At 35.6% G+C, this 21,603-nt stretch overlaps 2 long non-coding RNA genes across 2 annotated transcripts; one reads left to right on the top strand and one right to left on the bottom strand.

Annotated features, from left to right (window-relative positions):
* The first annotated feature begins 1,211 nt into the window (after positions 1 to 1,211).
* Positions 1,212 to 11,840, top strand: LOC139944491 (uncharacterized). The gene is made up of 4 exons (XR_011786969.1): positions 1,212 to 1,320; positions 1,892 to 2,008; positions 2,554 to 2,630; positions 4,031 to 11,840. It is a non-coding gene; the product is annotated as an uncharacterized lncRNA (long non-coding RNA).
* Positions 11,841 to 17,550: 5,710 nt separating this feature from the next.
* Positions 17,551 to 20,774, bottom strand: LOC139944630 (uncharacterized). Its single transcript, XR_011786994.1, has 3 exons — positions 20,702 to 20,774; positions 18,668 to 18,869; positions 17,551 to 18,320 (listed from the first exon to the last, which is right to left on the bottom strand). It is a non-coding gene; the product is annotated as an uncharacterized lncRNA (long non-coding RNA).
* Between the last annotated feature and the right edge of the window lie 829 nt (positions 20,775 to 21,603).

Below are 21,603 nucleotides of genomic sequence, written 5' to 3'. Positions count from 1 at the left end.
ATATAATTGTTAGCACAAAAAATTACTTTGTAACAAGCAATGGAGAGCTGTTGATGGTATAAAACCATTCGAAACGGCTCTCTTTGAAGTAACGTAGTTTTCCACTAAAATACTTGAATTTGATTTCGAGACCTCAGAAATAGATTTTGAGGTCACGAAATCAAGAATCTGAAAGCACACAACTTTGTGTGACAAGAGTGCTTTTTCCAGTATTATTCCAGTATTATTAACTTCAACGACAAATTGAGTTCAAATTTGCACAAGTTTGTTATTGTATGCATAGTTGAGATACACGAAGTGAGGCTTGGTCTTTGACAATTATCAATAGTGTCCAGTGTCTTTAAAGTCCCAATTGTAGTCAAACTGACCAGAAAATTTAGTAGGATTTGAAACTTTGCATGGTGGAAATACGATATGGAAAGGTTTTCGGTAACACCATGTAATGCCTATCTCTAATGATTTGGGGTGGTTCTTAAACGACCGTTCGTTTCAACTCGACGTTTCGATCAGTATGCTCTGATTGCTTCTGGAGAAAGCAGAAAATTTAGATTTTGATTTTTTAATCACGAAAACAAACATATATGTGCTAAATAGTTTTTTTTATCAGGATCCCGACATTAACAAAGGTCAAAGTCTAATGAACAATATAGTTGTCTACGTTTTTTTCGTTTGTTTTTGCGACATCTCAGAGTCAGAGAGTAAAACAACTATCCATGAAATTTGAGATTTTTAAGACAACAAATAAAGTGATTTTTGTAAATGCGATGGCCTATGGCTTAGACCTTTTTGTTTCTGCAAAAACCTCTGATCAAGGCATTTCAAGTGATCAGTATCATCTTACTCTATATTGGTTGAAATACAATAACAAAATGTCTGCCGCTTGTTGTCAAAAGAGAAGGACTTGTTGTTATTATGCAAATTAGTTTCTGAGCCCATGCCAGGATTGGGGGGGTTGTGTGATCACGTGCTAGAACTTATTACGGTGCCGCGCTGGGCAGTTTTCGAACAATAATGTGCATTATTTAAAATAAAATAAACTAATTTTTAGTATTTTTATTTCATTGATTTGCCTTTGGGTAATGAAACTTCTGATGAAATACATGTAGTAACAAAAAAGAAACTGTTATGGCCATTTGATGAAGACTGACCAATGAAAACGACTGTACCAAGGCCGTTGGATGACCACGTGACTATACAAATTCACACGCTTTCTTAAAGACAAAATGGAAGGCCTCAACACGTGAACACATCTCTATCTACAAACAAATTGACCGGAATGTACGGGTTTTTCAACGGCACGACTACCACAACAAGCGTAATGTGAGTTACTTTATATGATTGTGATATTATTATTTTGATATAACGCATTTATCATGAAGAATTTGAATTGAATGTGGGGCCCGTGTTCGACATAATTGAGTTGAAATGTCTCATTAGAGCGCCACCTATCGGCAGGAGAAAAGGCATGTACACTTTTTGATGGGCGCAATCATCACCACATCATTGTTAGTTTGCAATTAATTAAAGCATTAAAGTGCCGCAGTTTGAACAAGTTTACTGTGTTAAAAACTTCTGTGCAGCACCGCAGGGAGCACATAATGGTCAGCCCTTTTATTTTTACTTGAACTAATTGTACTACTTGTGTATACTTCTAAAGACCAAAATGTCATGCTATACTCCTAGAACTATTTGGGTTTCGTCAGGCCATATGACGATAGCCGGACAAAACCAAAATATAGTTCTAGGAGTAATGTCATGCATGCTACATTTAGCCTTAGTAAATAACATGTTAAATCCAGATAGTTGGCTGTGCAAATTTTCTGGATGAAATCAGTTCCCGATAGAAATTGTTATTAAAATATTACTTTCTCAAACTTGTCATCCTCTACAGATCAAGTAATTCAGACAGAGTGTCAGATCTTTGTTCATATTGGCTGACCATCAAACAGTCAACGGAAGTACATCTGTGAAGGATGAAGCATTTGGACCACTTTACCAACTTCAAAGGGTAAAATACCAAAGTTAATATTCTTTATCCCTGATGCAAACTTAAACATCTATTTATATCGCTGCGGTACCCGCTGCCAAAACATTAGATTCAAACTACCCATAGATACCGGGCAGTCTCGGTAGTCTAGTTGGTAATACACTGCTCTAGAATTGCAAAGGTTGTGGGTTCGAATCCAAACCGAGTATTGTATGCCTGTGATGTTTTCACAGGACTCGGGGGGGGGGGGGGAAGTACTGAGTATACAGTGCTAACACACATCAGTGTTTTTAATAGGGTAAAACAAAATTAAAAATTAATAACTTGAAATGATGTAGGAAAAGAAACACCTTCATGTTCATTAGAAGTTTCATACAAACAGTATATTTTCTAAAAAAATGTGTTTGGTGCGCACTTTGATTTTGTTTCCTACACAAATTATATAGCATTTTATGTGGAAACCCACAGTTCCTAAAAAAAATGCTTTGATGTTTGAAATTTGCATTGATGGTCTGTTGATATTTAAAACAACTTGTTTAACCTTTTTTCTTCATTTATTCTTTTAGCTACACAGTTCCTCATTTGATTCCTTGTGCGATGTTGGAAACAACCTACCGTGATGGCTAGTCAATCAACTTTATAGGTAGGATACATTTTTCTGTATAAAAAGGCTTAAAGGTAAAGGCACTGGACTAGTGTCCAGTGCCTTTAAGCTCTTTTTAGTAATCACTGTTATCATCAAAACTTACTTCGATCAATGTGAGAAACGGCTCCCTCAGATGTAACGTTGTTTTCGAGGAAGATATAATTTTCATCTAATATTTGAATTGTATTTTGAGGTCTTGAAATCAAGCATCGGAAAGCATACAACTTTGTGTGACAAGGGTGACAAGGATGTTTTTTCTTCCATTATTATCTTGCAATTCGACAGGTTCAAATTTTCACATATTTTGTGCATATGTTGAGATACACAAAGTGAGAAGACTGGTCTTTGACAATTACCAAAGGTGTCCAATGTCTCTAATCTCATAAACAACTCCAGGAATGTGTCAGGCATGCAGATCTTCAGTTGATCAGATCTTCAGTTGATCAGCTGATTTCCTTCTTTTTGGTTTCTCAGATGTGCCATGACAAGTTGCAAAACAAAACTCGTTATCTCCCAGCTAAAATGCAGTTGCTTGCCTTTATGTACTCGTTGAGTTGCTTACAAAAACTCTGAAGGCATAACTTTAAATATGAAACTAACTTTGGGTAGACATGCCACCTCAGACCATTAGCCATACCATGACCTGAAATATGTTTGAGCATTAGTTATTTGTTAAAAGGACACATTGCCTCGGATTGGGCAAGTTGGTCTATGAAAAGCGTTTGAAAGTGTTTGTTATGAAATGCATATTGTTTAAAAGGTGGAAATTGTAGAATATAAGAATCCACACATATATGCCTTGAAATTGCACAGTTTTTCACTATCATCGTGAACCGGCACGCCAATTTGTGGAGTCAAGTTTTTGACAATGCAAAATGGCCGACCGTGTTAGTTCACAAAGTAAGAAAAAACACGCGATTTCGAGGCATAAATGAATCATTACATTCTACTTTTTTTCTGATAACAGCTATGTGAAATTGGGCTTAGATGTATCGCTAAAAACCACTGTCAAAGTGTTATTTTTAAATAATTTTTTGTGTTCATAATAGTATGAAGATAAATCATTTGCACACCTCAGATTGCGGTCTTTCAAACCAAAGATAAATGAATGTAAGTGGGCTTAGCGCTCACAAGCTTTCACGCTTTGGGCCCATAGTTTTTGTTTTCAACATTCTATCACATCCCTGAAATTAAGCAGCTCATTACCTGTTGAAAGTTTCACATGCTACTTCTGGAAATTCTTTATTCAAAACTATTGGATTGCAAATTATAATATTATGCTTTTTTAAATTCCAATGATGTACTTAATACTCAGATGTTTGTTGTATTGACCTGGTTAAAGGTTTTCTTAACTGTTTAATATTATTTCGAAATTTCCTCTCTTTCATCCTCTACAGATCAACTTATCAAGACGAGAGTGGCGGATCTCTATTCAAGTTCAGTTCACCACCAGTGGAGATGCCTTTTTCTCAGCAGTAGTTTAGTGTTTGTAGCTTTGATTTGTAACTACTTGTATCTGGGATGGATCTGAAGGTTTAATATATTATCACCAAGATAATGAAGGCTTTTCTTGAAAGCATCATTGTCTGCAAGATTGAAATGTGCACATCCTGAGTGGTGAATCATTCATACTTTCCGTGTGTGGTGATCTACCTATATTTACCCATGGTGAATCGTTCATACTTTCCTTGTGTGGTGATCTACCTATATTTACCCATGGTGAATCATTCATACTTTCCTTGTGTGGTGATCTACCTATATTTACCCATGGTGAATCACTTATACTTTCCTTGTGTGGTGATCTACCTATATTTACCCATGGTGAATCATTCATACTTTCCTTGTGTGGTGATCTACCTATATTTACCCATGGTAAATCATTCATACTTTCCTTGTGTGGTGATCTACCTATATTTACCCATGGTGAATCATTCAAACTTTCCTTGTGTGGTGATCTACCTATATTTACCCATGGTGAATCATTCATACTTTCCTTGTGTGGTGATCTACCTCTATTTACCCTTGGTGAACTATCCATACTTTCCTTGTGTGGTGATCTACCTATATTTACCCCTCGTGAATCATCCATTTTTTCCTTGTGTGGTGATTCATTCAAATCAAAATTCCGATTTGTCAAAGGCTTAGTTGTATGTAGTTATAATTCTGTCACTATTCATTTAGGTCATTCAATTTAGGTGTGCTGATGTTTGGAGTTGACAAACTTGGTTGCCATATAGTGGAGCCGGCATGGGAATTTTCCCCCCCTTTTTTTCCCCATATGGGTTTTTAGGGGGGTTTTCGCCCATCTCATACATCAGCAATTAGCAGCCATGCAACTTTTCAGCTGGTCAGCTGTTTTTATGGTTTGGTAATCTTAGCCATTGGAAATTAAAAAAACACAGTACAAAATCTTGCTGTGCCTGTTTCTGGAAACATCAAATCTTTTGCAAATATTCTGAGTTGCATGTCTGAAATAGGTGACACTTAAGTGTCTCCAAAAAAAAAAAACACAGTACAAAATCTTGCTGTGTCTGTTTCTGGAAATTTCCTTTTTTTTGCGGGTCTAATGTCTGAAATAGATGACACTTTAGTGTCTAAGTAGGTTCATTAGGTGTCAAAGAAAATTTGACCCAACATTTAAGGTGTATTTAATTAAAACTAATGCAGATAAGTAAACATTTCATTACTATTTTACATGTGGTGAATTACCCATACTTCCCCTGGTGTTGCGTATTCTCTACACTTTCAACTGTGTTGTGAATTACCCAAACTTCCCCTGGTGTTGGGTATTCGCTACACTTTCACCTGTGTTTTGAATTACCCATACTTCCCCTGGTGTTTGGTATGCTCTACACTTTCACCTGTGTTTTGAATTACCCATACTTCCCCTGGTGTTGCGTATTCTCTACACTTTCAACTGTGTTGTGAATTACCCATAATTCCCCTAGTATTGCGAACTCTCTGAACTTCCAACTGTGTTTTGAATTACCCATGATTCTCCTGGTGTTGCGTGTTCTCTACACTTTTGAATTGCCAATGTTGTTGTGAATTGCCAATTCTTCCCCTGGCCGGCGTGGCGTATTCTCTTCCCTTCACTTATGTTGTGATTTACGCATACTGCCCTTGTGTGGTGATCTACTCATACTTCCCTTGTGTGCTGATCTACCCTTACTGAAATATTTACCCATGATTTTTAAGGGGCATAAATTGCGAGTCCAAGTAAATGTGACTTAATATTTGATAGGTATTTAATTAGTTAGTTTTGTACATTAGTCTATGTCCCCGGGGGTGTGCCAATAATCTTGTCTGGTGATCTACCCATACTTTACTTTGTGATTAATGACCCTTTCACTTGATTGGTGAATTGCTTACACTTTTCCTTGTGAGGTGATCAACCTATTTCTTACACTGTGGTAAATGACACTTCTCCTTGTGTTGTGAACTACTCCCTTCTGTGGTGAAATATCCATACTACCCTTAGTATGGTGAAATAACACTTTGACTCCGTTAGATTTATCCACACTTCTCCCTGGGTGGTGAATCACTAAAACTCCCCGTTTGTCCCAAGATCCATCCCTTATCTGCATTAAAGATGTATGATTCAGACTTCAATTAATTCGAAATAGTCCTTACTCTATGGAAAAACTAACAAAAATTCCTCACAAAACCAAAGGAACATCTTCCCTTGCAGATAATCAGGGCACTTTGATTGTCTTCTTGGAAAACAGTTTTACCAGTCAGAGAGCACTCTGATTGAAACTGTTTAGAGAAATTTCAAACAAACTTTTCTTTCGATTTTTGGATGAATATGATTTTATACCGTCCCTTGCGGGTAATCAGGGCACTCTGATTGTCTTCTTGGGACAGTTTTACCAGTCAGAAAGCACACTGGTTTAAATTGTTCTAAGAATCGTCAACACAATTTTGGTGGGACTTTTGGATAAATATAATTGATACCTTCCCTTGCAGATAATCAGGGCACTCTGATTGTCTTCTTGGGAAACAGTTTTACCATTCAGAGAACACTCTGATTGAAACTGTTCAGAGAAATTTTAAAACAATATTTGTAGAAATTGTAGATGCTAAGAATTGAAGAGAAAACCTAACCGCCATGTCTGAATCACATGTCTTTGTGTTAATATATTAATTTAATTAGTTGAAATGTAAGGGTTGCTCCTACCAAAGAATGAGACAATGAAAAAGAATTGTTTTAATTAAAATAATGAGTTTTCTCGCAAGCAAATATAAAAACGAAATTATGGAAATCTCGGTATCTTGCAGAGATATGGACTTTTCTATCAAAAAAAAGGCCGGTAAAACTCATTTCTTTTTTGTTTGGTTAAATCTCAGTAATTGTTTTGTAAAAAGTAACGATTTTTATTATGAGTGATGTTTGTTTGGCAGAAATTGAGCAAAATTATGGAAATCTCAGTATCTTGTATAGAGATATGGAAATTTCTATCAAATAAAATGATAAAATTCCCTTACTTATACTTTTTTTCAATAGGGTTTTAGCTCTGAAAGATATTGAGAATATTTTTCAGAGCTTAAGGTAAAACCACGAAAATATTTATTGGACTCATTGTGTAGGAGCAGCTCATTCTGATTAGTTTAACATGTATGTTAGGGCCTCATCCAAACCCTCTGAAAAACTCGCAGAGTTGTGCAAACACCTGTGCCTGTTGGTGGACCCCCTCGGCTGCCTGGAACAAGTGTTGATCCTGCTGGTCTGGGTGCAATGGAAGGTATGTTCTCTGTTCAGTGAAGTTTAATTAGATGCACCACTAGTGTTTTGTTTCACTGGTGTATTGCCTTACAAATTTGATGAGCTAGAGCGAAGCAATTTTTGGATGCATACATACTAGCGCGCTCCGAGCTGGAAAGTAGTGGTTGGTCCCTAAAACGTTTGGTTCGGCAAGATCTCTCAAGACGTCGGGATGAGGGCCCCTTATCATTTAGCCTTTTGTTGGTCACGTCACTCTTTTGTTCTCTAGTAAACAGGTTTGAACTGGGGATCTTTCAAGATCATCAAAGGTGCCTTGAGATGTCTTCGCTTGAGCCAATGGAATCTGGACTTGGTGGGTGATGAGGACTTCTATCCAGTTGATGATATGAGGGCTGGAGAAACATGTTCTGCTTGGTCATGCCACTTAAAATCAAAAATATATAGTAAGAACACCCTTTTTATTGCCTTTTGATACCAAAGATGACAATGGATTCTTATCATTTGAGCTGGTTGGTTTTTAGAAGAGGTCAAGGGTTGCATATTCTCAACACTTTCTTTGTGTTTTGAATTACCCATACTTCCCCTAGTGTTGTGTATTCTCTTCACTTTCACATGTGTGTTGAATAACCCATACTTCCCCTGGTCTTGCTTATTCTTTACACTTCCTTGTGTATTTTGAATTACCCATACTTTCCCTGGTGTTGCGCACTCTCTACACTTTCACATGTGTTTTGAATTACCCATACTTTCCCTGGTGTTGCGCACTCTCTACACTTCCCCATGTGTTTTGAATTACCCATACTTCCCCTGGAGTAAAATATTCTTTACACTTTTAACTGTGTTTTGAATTACCCATACTTCCCTTGGTGTTGCATATTCTCTGCAATGTTACCTGTGTATTGAATTACCCATACTTCCCCTGGTCTTGCGTATTCTTTACACTTTTACCTGTGTATTGAATTACCCATACTGCCCCTAATGTTGCGTGATCTTTACACTTTTACCTGTGTATTGAATTACCCATACTTCCCCTCGTCTTGCATATTCTTTACACTATTACCTGTGTATTGAATTACCCATACTTCCCCCGGTGTTGCGTATTCTTTACACTTTTACCTGTGTTTCGAATTACCCATACTGCCCCTGGTCTTGCGTATTCTTTACACTTTTACCTGTGTATTGAATTACCAATACTTCCCCTGATGTTGCGTATTCTTTACACTTTTACCTGTGTATTGTATTACCCATATTTCCCCTGGTCTTTTTTAATCTACACTTTTACCTGTGTATTGAAATACCCATACTGCCCCTGATGTTGCGTGATCTTCACACTTTTACCTGTGTATTGAATTACCCATACTTACCCTGGTCTTGCGTATTCTTTACACTTTTACCTGTGTTTTGAATTGCCCATACTGCCCCTGATGTTGCGTGATCTTTACACTTTTACCTGTGTGTTGAATTACCCATACTTCCCCTGGTATTGCGCATTCTTTTCACTTTTACCTGTGTATTGAATTACCCATACTTCCCCTCGTCTAGCATATTCTTTACACTATTACCTGTGTATTGAATTACCTATACTTCCCCCGGTGTTGCGTATTCTTTACACTTTTACTTGTGTTTCGAATTACCCATACTGCCCCTGGTCTTGCGTATTCTTTACACTTTTACCTGTGTATTGAATTACCAATACTTCCCCTGATGTTGCGTATTCTTTACATTTTTACCTGTGTATTGAAACACCCATACTGCCCCTGATGTTGCGTGATCTTCACACTTTTACCTGTGTATTGAATTACCCATACTTCCCCTCGTCTTGCATATTCTTTACACTATTACCTGTGTATTGAATTACCCATACTTACCCTGGTCTTGCGTATTCTTTACACTTTTACCTGTGTTTTGAATTGCCCATACTGCCCCTGATGTTGCGTGATCTTTACACTTTTACCTGTGTGTTGAATTACCCATACTTCCCCTGGTATTGCGCATTCTTTTCACTTTTACCTGTGTATTGAATTACCCATACTTCCCCTCGTCTAGCATATTCTTTACACTATTACCTGTGTATTGAATTACCCATACTTCCCCCGGTGTTGCGTGATCTTTACACTTTTACCTGTGTTTCGAATTACCCATACTGCCCCTGGTCTTGCGTATTCTTTACACTTTTACCTGTGTATTGAATTACCAATACTTCCCCTGATGTTGCGTATTCTTTACAGTTTTACCTGTGTATTGTATTACCCATATTTCCCCTGGTCTTTTTTAATCTTTACACTTTTACCTGTGTATTGAAATACCCATACTGCCCCTGATGTTGCGTGATCTTCACACTTTTACCTGTGTATTGAATTACCCATACTTACCCTGGTCTTGCGTATTCTTTACACTTTTACCTGTGTATTGAATTGCCCATACTGCCCCTGATGTTGCGTGATCTTTACACTTTTACCTGTGTTTCGAATTACCCATACTTCCCCTGGTCTTGCGTTTTCTTTACACGTTTACCTGTGTATTGAATTACCCATACTGCCCCTGATGTTGCGTGATCTTTACACTTTTACCTGTGTTTCGAATTACCCATACTTCCCCTGGTCTTGCGTTTTCTTTACACTTTTACCTGTGTATTGAATTACCCATACTTCCCCCGGTGTTGCGTGATCTTTACACTTTTACCTGTGTTTCGAATTACCCATACTTCCCCTGGTCTTGTGTTTTCTTTACACTTTTACCTGTGTATTGAATTACCCATACTGCCCCTGATGTTGCGTGATCTTTACACTTTTACCTGTGTATTGAATTACTCATAATTCCCCTGGTCTTTTTTAATCTTTACACTTTTACCTGTGTATTGAATTACCCATACTTCCCCTGATGTTTCGTATTCTTTACACTTTTACCTGTGTAATGAATTACCCATACTTCCCCTGGTCTTGCGTATTCTTTACACTTTTACCTGTGTATTGAATTACCCATACTTCCCCTGATGTTGCGTATTCTTTACACTTTTACCTGTGTATTGAATTACCCATACTTCCCCTGATGTTGCATGATCTTTACACTTTTACCTGTGTATTGAATTACCCATACTTCCCCTGGTCTTGCGTGATCTTTACACTTTTACCTGTGTATTGAATTACCCATACTTCCCCTCGTCTAGCATATTCTTTACACTATTACCTGTGTATTGAATTACCCATACTGCCCCTGATGTTGCAGATTCTTTACACTTTAACCTGTGTATTGAATTACCCATACTTCCCCTGGTGATGCGTATTCTTTACACTTTTACCTGTGTATTGAATTACCCATACTTCCCGTGATGTTGCGTATTCTTTACACTTTTACCTGTGTATTGAATTACCCATATTTCCCCTGGTCTTGCGTATTCTTTACATTTTTACCTGTGTATTGAATTACCCATACTGCCCCTGATGTTGCGTATTCTCTACACTTTTACCTGTGTATTGAATTACCAATACTTCCCCTGATGTTGCGTATTCTTTACACTTTTACTTGTGTATTGAATTACCCATACTGCCCCTGATGTTGCGTGATCTTTACACTTTTAACCGTGTATTGAATTACCCATACTGCCCCTGGTCTTGCCTATTCTTTACACTTTTACCTGTGTATTGAATTACCCATACTTCCCCTGGTCTTGCGTATTCCTTACACTTTTACCTGTGTATTGAATTACCCATACTTCCCTGATGTTGCGTGATCTTTACACTTTTACCTGTGTATTGAAATACCCATACTTCCCCTGATTTATCACAATCAATCTTAGCCTTGTGGAATATTTGGTTAATGTCTATTTTCGTTATGGTAGACTGAATATCGATCCAATGTCATCTCCGGTATCAGGTATTGGCAAACATTCAGTGAGAAAACATCAATACTTATCATGCCCAAACTGTTCAACAAATTGTTGGCGTTTGTGTTAATGCGTCAGCACTTTTTCAAAGAATCTTGGCGACTTGCGTTACACACAATTGGTATACAAAATTACTGCCCATTACAGAACTTGTTTCTCTGACCAGCACATCATCATCTGGATAGAAGTTGTCATCATCTGTTGAGTTAAGATCCCATTGGAACAAGTGCGACAACTCTTGGTACCACCAGTGCGGCTTGGTTGCGAAACCACAATCGGTGAAATCCTAAGCACTCTTGAGGGCACCATTTCATTTAAGCAAGCAACAACTACCTTCTGCTCAGCACTTCTGCGTCTAAAACCAAGCGCTAAATTGCGTCTAGCTCGTTCGATTTGTAAGACAGTACATCGTTGTTACAAACCACTAGTAGTGCATCTAATTGAACTTCACTGAACAGAGAACATATCAACCATTCCACTTTGGACCTTAAGATCATCACAAGTTCCAGGTGGCCGAGGGGGTCCACCGACAGGCATAGGTGTTTGCACGACTCTGCTTTTTTTTTGGCAAAAATTTTCAATAAAAAATTGAACAGAACTCTCCTTGTAACTTGTGTTTTATTTGCATCATCCCCCCATCTCCCCCCCCCCTCTAATTCAAATACGGAAGGTCCATCTTATCTCGATGGAACCCACTCCAACACTATAAGGACCAATGTAAGCCCCCCTACAGTGTGGGGGTGGGTTCCATCGAGTTAAGATGGACCCTCAGGCCACCATGTTTAAATACAATGCAATTGGGTATGTATTAAGTCGCTTTTAGCAAAGTTTTTTTGCGCATATGAAATTAGGTCTAAAAATAATACACACCCATTGCTGCACTGTGTTCAAATATGATGGTCAAGTAGACAACTCAAGTAATAATGAGATAGTAGTCTTCGACTTTAGGGCAATCAAAACTTGAATTGATTCACCCTTAAAAAATAGCCTTTATTTTCGTACACACAAAACCATACTTGTAAACATTTTCAAGCAAACATTTGAGAAAACCATAAGGCTATAGCCTTGCATACATTTAAAAATAAAATTTGATAACCATAAGGCTATAAAATAGCCTTGCACACATTTTCAGGCAAAATTTAATAAAGCCACATTTTTAGGCAAATTTAGGCTATATACAGCCTTGCACACATTTTATAGCAAAATTTGATAAAACCATAAGGCTATTACCTTGCACACATTTTCGGGCAAAATTTGATAAAGCCCCATTTTTATAGGAAAATTTGATAAAACCAGAAGCCGTGTACACATTTTTAAGCGAAATTGAATTAAGCCACATTTTTAGGCAAACTTGATAAAACCATAAGGCTGTAGCCCTGCACACATTTTAAAGCAAGATTTGATAAAACCATAGGGCTATAGCCAGCCCTGCACCATTTTAGAGCAAAATTGAATAATGCCACATTTTTAGGAAAAATTTGATCAAACCATATTGCTATAACCTTGCATACATTTTAAAGCAATCATTTGGAAAAAAACATAAGACCATATAGCCATGAACACATTTTTTGGCAAAACTTAACAAAGCCACATTTTTAGGCAAATTTAGGCTATATACAGCCTTGCACACATTTTATAGCAAAATTTGATAAAACCATAAGGCTATTACCTTGCACACATTTTCGGGCAAAATTTGATAAAGCCCCGTTTTTAGGCAAAGTTTGATAAAACCAGAAGCCTTGTACACATTTTTAAGCGAAATTGAATTAAGCCACATTTTTAGGCAAACTTGATAAAACCATAAGGTTATAACCTTGCACACATTTTAAAGCAAAATTTGATAAAACCATAAGGCTGTAGCCCTGCACACATTTTAAAGCAAGATTTGATAAAACCATAGGGCTATAGCTAGCCCTGCACACATTTTAAAGCAAAACTTGATAAAACCATAAGGCTATAGCCCTGCACACATTTTAGAGCAAAATTGAATAATGCCACATTTTTAGGAAAAATTTGATCAAACCATATTGCTATTACCTTGCATACAATTTAAAGCAAAATTTTGAAAAAAACATAAAACCATATAGCCATGCACACATTTTTTGGCAAAACTTAACAAAGCCACATTTTAGGCAAAATTTAATAAAACCATAAGACTTTGGACACATTTTCAGAAAAAAATTCAGATAAAGCCACATTTTTAGGCAAAACTTGATAAAACCACAAGCCATGTATACACATTTTTAGGCAAAATTGAATAATGCCACATTTTAAGGCAAAATTTGATAACCATAAGGCTATAAAATAGCCTTGCACACAAATTGAATAATGCCACATTTTAAGGCAAAATTTGATAACCATAAGGCTATAAAATAGCCTTGCACACATTTTCAGGCAAAATTTAATAAAGCCACATTTTTAGGCAAATTAAGGCTATATACAGCCTTGCACACAATTATAGCAAAATTTTTAAAGGCTATAACCTTGCACACATTTTAAGGCAAAATTTAATCAAGCGACATTTTCAGGCAAAATTTGATAAAACCATGAGGCTATATTACCTTGCACACATTTTCAGGCAAAATTTGATAAAGCCACATTTTGAGGCAAAATTTGATAAAACCAGAAGCCTTGTACATATTTTTAAGCGAAATTGAATTAAGCCACATTTTTAGGCAAACTTGATAAAACCACAAGGCTGTAGCCCTGCACACATTTTAAAGCAAAATTTGATAAAACCATAAGGCTGTAGCCCTGCACACATTTTAAAGCAAAATTTGATAAAGCCATAAGCCCTGCACACATTTTAAAGCAAAATTTGATAAAACCATAAGGCTATACCCTGCACACATTTTAGAGCAAAATTAAATAATGCCACACTTTTACGAAAAATTTGATCAAACCATATTGCTATAACCTTGCATACATTTTAAAGCAAAATTGAATAATGCCACATTTTTAGGCAGAATTTGATCAAACCATTATGCTATAACTTTGCATACATTTTAAAGCAAAATTTGGAAAAAACATAAGACCATATAGCCTTGCACACATTTTTTAGCAAAACTTAACAAAGCCACATTTTTAGGCAAAATTTATTAAAACCATAAGACTTTGGACACATTTATGGAAAAAAATCTGATCAAGCCACATTTGTAGGCAAAATTTGATAAAACCATAAGCCATGTACACATTTTGGGCAAAATTGATTAATGCCACATTTTTAAGCAGAATTTGATAACCAAAAGGCTATAAAACAGCATTGCCCACAATTTCACGCAAAATTTAATGAAGCCACATTTCCAATCAAAATTTAATAAAGCCACATTTTTAGGCCAATTTAGGCTATATACAGCCTTGCACACAATTATAGCAAAAGTTTTAAAAACCGTAAGGCTGTAACCTTGTACACATTTTTAAGCGAAATTGAATTTAGCCACATTTTTAGGCAAATTTGATGAAACCATAAGGTTATAACCTTGCACATATTTTAAAGCAAAATTTGATAAAACCATAAGGCTGTAGCCCTGCACACATTTTAAAGCAAAATTTGATAAAAACCTATGGCTATAGCCCTGCACACATTTTAAAACAAAATTTGATAAAACCATAAGGCTATAGCCCTGCACACATTTTAAAGCAAAATTTGATAAAAACAATTTTTTGCCTATTTTCAACCAAAATGCAATGCTTATGCCTTATATTTTTATCAAATTTGATCCAAATTGTGATAAAATGCAAGGCTTACCCCTTATGATTGTATCAATTTTTCGCCTATTTTCAACCAAAATGCAATGCTTACCCCATGTGATTTTATCAAATTTTCACCTATTTTCAACAAAAACGCAAGGCTTACCCCTTATGATTTTATAACTTGTTTGCCTATTTTCAACAAAAGTGCTTGGCTAACCCCTTGTGATTTTGTAAATTTTTCGCCTATTTTCAACCGCAAGGCTTACCCCTTATGATTTTATAAGTTTTTTGCCTATTTTCAACAAAAATGCAAGGCTTATTTTTATATTTTTATCAAATTTAATCCTAATTTTGACAAAAATGCAAGGCTTACCCCCTTATGATTTTATCATTTTTTCGCACTTTTTCAACAAAAATGCAAGGCTTACCCCTTATGATTTTATAAATTTTGTGCCTATTTTCAACACAAATGCAAGGCTAACCCCTTGTGATTTTATCATATTTTCACCTATTTTCAACAAAAATTCAAGGCTTATTTTTATTTTTTTATTTTTTTATCAAATTTAATCCTAATTTTGACAAAAATGCAAGGCTTACCCCTTATGATTTTATCAGTTTTTCGCATTTTTTTCAACAGAAATGCAAGGCTAACCCCTTATGATTTTTTAAATTTTTTTGCCTATTTTCAACAAAAATGCAAGGCTTACCCCTTGTGATTTTATCAAATTTTCACCTATTTTCAACACAAATGCAAGGCTTACCCCTTTTGATTTCATCAATTTTTCACCTATTTTCACCAAAAATGCAAGGCTTATTTTTATATTTTTATCAAATTTAATCCTAATTTTGACAAAAATGCAAGGCTTACCCCTTATGATTTAATGAGTTTTTCGCATTTTTACAACAAAAATGCAAGGCTAACCCCTTGTGATTTTATCATATTTTCGCTTATTTTCAACAAAAATGCAAGGCTTACCCCCTATGATTTTATAATTTTTTGGCCTATTTTCAACAAAAATGCAAGGCTTACCCCTTGTGATTTTATCAATTTTTCACCTATTTTCAACAAAAATGCAAGGCTTATTTTTATATTTTTTATCAAATTTAGTCCTAATTTTGGCAAAAATGCTAGGCTTACCCCTTATGATTTTATCAGTTTTTTGCCTTTTTAAAAAAAAAATGCAAGGATTTTATTATATTTTCGCTTATTTTCAACAAAAATGCAAGGCTTACCCCTTATGATTTTATAAATTTGTTGCCTATTTTCAACAAAAATGCAAGGCTTACCCCTTGTGATTTTATCACTTTGTCACTTATATTAACAAAAACGTGATTTTATCAATTTTTCACCTCTTTTCAACACAAATGCAAGGCTTATTTTTATATTTTTATCAAATTTAATCCTAATTTTGACAAAAATGCAAGGCTTACCCCTTATGATTTTATCAGTTTTTCGCACTTTTTTAACAAAAATGCAAGGCTAACCCCTTGTGATTTTATCATATTTTCGCTTATTTTCAACAAAAATGCAAGGCTTACCCCTTATGATTTTATAAATTTTTTGCCTATTTTCAACAAAAATGCAAGGCTTACCCCTTGTGATTTTATCAAATTTTCACCTATTTTCATCACAAATAAAAGGCTTACCCCTTGTGATTTTATCAATTTTTCACCTATTTTCAACAAAAATGCAAGGCTTATTTTTATATTCTTATCAAATTTAATCCTAATTTTGACAAAAACGCAAGGCTTACCCCTTGTGGTTTTATCAAATTTTCACCTTTTTTTCAACCAAAATGCAAGGCTTACCCCTTATGATTTTATAATTTTTTTTTGCCTATTTTCAACAAAAATGCAAGGCTAACCCCTTGTGGCTTTATCCAATTTTCACCTATTTTCAACAAAAATGCAAGGCTTACCCCTTGTGATTTTATCACTTTGTCACTTACATTAACAAAAATGTGATTTTATCAATTTTTCACCTATTTTCAACAAAAATGCAAGGCTTATTTTTATACTTTTATCAAATTTAATTCTAATTTTGACAAAAATGCAAGGCTTTCCCACTTGAAAAAAATCTGATAAAGCCACATTTTTAGGCAAAATTTGATAAAACCATAACCCTTGTACACATTTTAGGCAAAATTGAATTATGCCACATTTTTGGGCAAAATGTGATCAAACCATAATGCTATAACCTTGCATACATTTTAAGCAACATTTGAAGAAAAAAAACATAAAGCTATAGCCTTGCATACATTTTTAGGCAAAATTTAATAAAGCCACATTTTTAAGCAAAATTTGATAAAACCATAAGACCTTGCACACATTTTCAGGCAAAATTTGATAAAGCCACATTTTTAGGCAAAATTTGATAAAGCCACATTTTAAGGCAAAAATTGATAAAACCAGAAGGATTATAGCCTTGCATATATTTTCATGCAAAATTTGATTAAGCCATATTTTGCAGGAAAAATTTGAGAAAACCATATTTTGAAGAAAAATTTGATAAAACCACATTTTTAGGCAAAATTTGATAAAACCATGAAGCCCCATTTTTAGGCAATTTTTTTTCATTTTCAAGCAAACTTTGATAAAACCATAGTGTCCTTGCACACATTTTTTGGCAAAATTTGATAAAGCCACATTTTTAGGCAAAATTTGATAAAACCATGAAGCCCCATTTTTAGACAATTTTGTTTCATTTTCAAGCAAACTCTGATAAAACCATTGTGTCCTTGCACACATTTTTAGGCAAAATTTGATAAAGCCACATTTTTAGGCAAAATTTGATACCTTGCACACATTTTGCAGGCAAAATTGATTAAAACCAAATCTTAGGCAAAGTCACAAATTTTAAAGCAAAATTTGATAAAGCCACATTTTCAGGCAAAATTTGATAAAGCCACATTTTCAGGCAAGATGTCATAAAACCATAAGCCTTGTACACATTTTCAAGCAAAATTTGATAAAGCCACATGTTCAGGCAAAATTTGATAAAGCCACATTTTCAGGCAAGATTTGATAAAACCTTAAGCCTTGTACACATTTTCAAGCAAAATTTGATAAAGCCACATTTTCAGGCAACATTTGATAAAACCATAGCCTTGCACACCTAGGTGTACATAACACTAACATTACTGTTCTTCGTTTATCCACTCAAGTGACTTTATTCGGGAGATTGTTTTACCTGTAATGACTGTATATCAAAAGGATATCTCGGTCATACAACAGATCCGAAGGCACTCATCGTGAATGTCTGAACTCCATGAAGTAGTCCAGATCCGTGTCTAATGACGTTTGTGGTCACTTCCATCCCAGTAGGACATCTCAACAGTCCGTCTACTTCACCTTGCCAGACATTTTGGACATCCGTGGCAGCCATCTGAAAAATTAAAACTCTGTGTTTTCAAGCAGACAATTTTTTACTGAAAGAGTACACTCATTCTGCACCTCCTTAATAACAACGCATACAAATAAACTGCCAAATGACCATTAACTTTGTCAGCTCTAAATCAACTAATGATAGTTTATATTATTTCTCAGTTTTTGTGTTCGTACACAGAAATGTAGTACAGCAGTAAATTTCGAAGTCTTCAAATGCTAGTTTCTCAATGTTGATAAGTAAATCTTTGGAGGAATAAATCAGTGAGCTTCTAGAATGACATAAATAAACTTTGCTTCTTAATGATTAACAATCCTATTATGGTCATTAAGGGTATGGGAAAGTACCTTGGGATCAAAGTGAGATTGGTAGGATGGTATTCTCACAGCCATTTTGACGGTGTCGTCATCAAGGTCTGCATGTCAGCTTTGGTGTCTACAGGAAGAGCTTAATACAGGGCAGGAATTGATTACCATTGGCACCACACTCGCATACTGTCTGAAGGCTCTTTTGCAGGACAGAACATTGTCTCCACCAGCAAGAACAATCCTGTATTGTAATTTTAAAAGGATGATAAATTGACTGTTGTTTAAAAAAATATGCATAAATTTAAGCATGCAAGTTTGACCATGAGTTTTGATGAGGGTTTAGACCTAAATCACATCCAGCCACTGATCTCACTGGTTTGCCTGATTTATAATCTTCTTGACTAGATGGTTTTTAGGTTAAGTTTGAAGTGTTTAGCCAACCTCGTGTTGTTGTTGATGTGTTTTTTTTCCGGCAAGGTGCATACTAGAAAAAGTTTGACAATTTTAGACAATTTCTTTTCATTTTCAAGCAAACTTTGATAAAACCATAGTGTCCTTGCACACATTTTTAGGCAAAATTTGATAAAGCCACATTTTAAGCAAAATTTGATGAAACCATAGCCTACAGTCTTACACACTTACAAGCAAAATTTGATAAAACCATAAGGCTTAGCCTTGCATACATTTTCATGCAAAATTTGATACAGCCACATTTTAGGCAAAATTTGATAACACCATAAGCCTACAGTCTTGCACACTTTCAAGCAAAATTTGATAAAACATACATTTTTATGCAAATTTGATAAAGCCATGAGGCTATGACCTTTCACACATTTCAAACAAAAATGTGATAAAACATTAAGGCTTGCACACATTTTCAGTCAAAATTTGAAAAAGCCACATTTTAAGGCAAAACTTGATGAAACCATAACGCATTGCACACATTTATAAGCAAAACACACATTTTTTTGAAACAAAAATGTGATAAGGCTTGCACACACTTTCAGAATTTTTTTAATAAAGCCACTTTTTTTAGGCAAAATTTGATAAAACCATCAGGCTATAAAAAGATAGCGTTGCACACACTTCCAGGCAAAATTTGGTAAACCCGTAAGGACACATTTTAAAGCAAAATTTGATAAACCATAAGCCTTGCACACATTTTCAGGCAAATTTGATAAAGCCACATTTTTAGGCAAAATTTGATACCTTGCACACATTTTGCAGGCAAATTATTAAAACCAAATCTTAGGCAAAGTCACACATTTTAAAGCAAAATTTAATAAAGCCACATTTTCAGGCAAAATTTGATAAAGCCATATTTTCAGGCAAGATTTGATAAAACCATAAGCCTCAAATAGTTCAACACTAAAAAGGGCTGTTATTTTTGTTTGAGGGGCAAATCATTTGAAAAAAGTGACATATCGGCGCATTAGCGACTCGCAGGGAAAAGTTTGAATTTTTAGAAATTAAAGGCTCATGAAATGTAATCAACACGGACATTCATCCAACCAAAGAACAAGTGCCAAGTATAATATTGCCAGCTTACTCGGGGAGCCATAACCATGATTACTCATGATTAGCAACAATTTCAAGTGTAATTGAACGATATCAATTTGATTCCCTCACGTTTAAATAAATAGTAGAAGTTTAACTTATGAATGGTCAAACTTTATACCCCCTGACGAAATTTGTCGGGAAACCTGTAAAGTCAATACACGTTGTAATTGTGTGTTTATTATTGCAGATAAAAAACAGAGTAGGCCCTAATGTGCAAATATAACTTGTCGGAACATAGGCCTAGGGGTGACGGAACTTACAAATGAATGTTTTCAGTTTCTTAAATAATCCTCACCATGCCCACAGTAAAGTGAGCATTCCAGTTCCCTCCCCTATAGGTCGTCCAATTATGGAGGTGGACCTACATGTAGCTACCTCCATGGTTACGGTCCAAACATGCGATTTAAATTTTGCGCCGTCGTGAAAATCACACACCAGACTTAGTTCCCAAACGCAGGTTTTCAACAGAATAATTAAATTGTCCACACAGATACTACCATGGTACCAACTCACCCTGTTAATTTGTGAAAATTCAAGCCATGAAGTCGTCCGTAAATACAGGAAGAACAGGAAAAGAAATTGTCCAGCGGGAAAAACCAGGTCTTCAATTTACGCGGTAAACTTATTTTTGCAATATGGCGGCGGCAACCTGGTACCCGGCATAACAACGGATTAGGACGCGTTGTAGTACACAGTTTGCATTGCACTGGTTTCACGTGACCTCAGTATTTTTGCCGCTGGTTACAAGAAAAGCTAAAACCATTATCCAAAATAAAATAATTGAAAACACGCTGTTTTATTAACATTTTTGTAACTGTGTTTATTTGAAGGTGTGAGGAGGGATTCGGGAAATTTTGTCTTCAAATTTATTTTGATAAGATTTTCCTTGTTGTGGCTTGATGTGGAAATGTCATTATGTAACGTGTAGTTGGTGCAGCCATTTTTACACTTTGAATTGGTGCAGCCGTTTTGGAATGTGTAGTTGGTGCAGCCATTTGTAAACTTCATAGTTGGTGCACCCATTATTGAACTTGGGAGCCATAAATAACCATGGGGACCCTTTTCACACATTTAGTCAAGATACAATTATTAAAAATCTTACAAACATAGCGCCACTACCGTCTTGAGGGCTGTGGAGTGGTAACGGGTTCAGGGATTTATGCAAATGAGATTATACTTAATGAACGATAATGAGTGAATTCAAATTTGCATACAATAAACACAAACATGACAGTATTGCATATGTGTCAAACATGCACATGTATGTCGGCGTCTTCTTATGAATTTTGTCAAATAATTCATTCGGACAAACTTGATTAACATTTTCAGCCTCGAGAGGTGGTAACCCAGGCAACCCTCCAGCTATGTCCCTGGAATTGGCCGACCCCACTAGGGAGTAGGTTTAAGCAATCACC

Source organism: Asterias amurensis, chromosome 11 (genome assembly GCF_032118995.1).
Source record: "Asterias amurensis chromosome 11, ASM3211899v1".
In the NCBI taxonomy this organism is placed as follows: Eukaryota; Metazoa; Echinodermata; class Asteroidea; order Forcipulatida; family Asteriidae; genus Asterias; species Asterias amurensis.
Note: the sequence above shows the minus strand (reverse complement) of the source record. Positions and strands in the feature narration are given on the sequence as shown.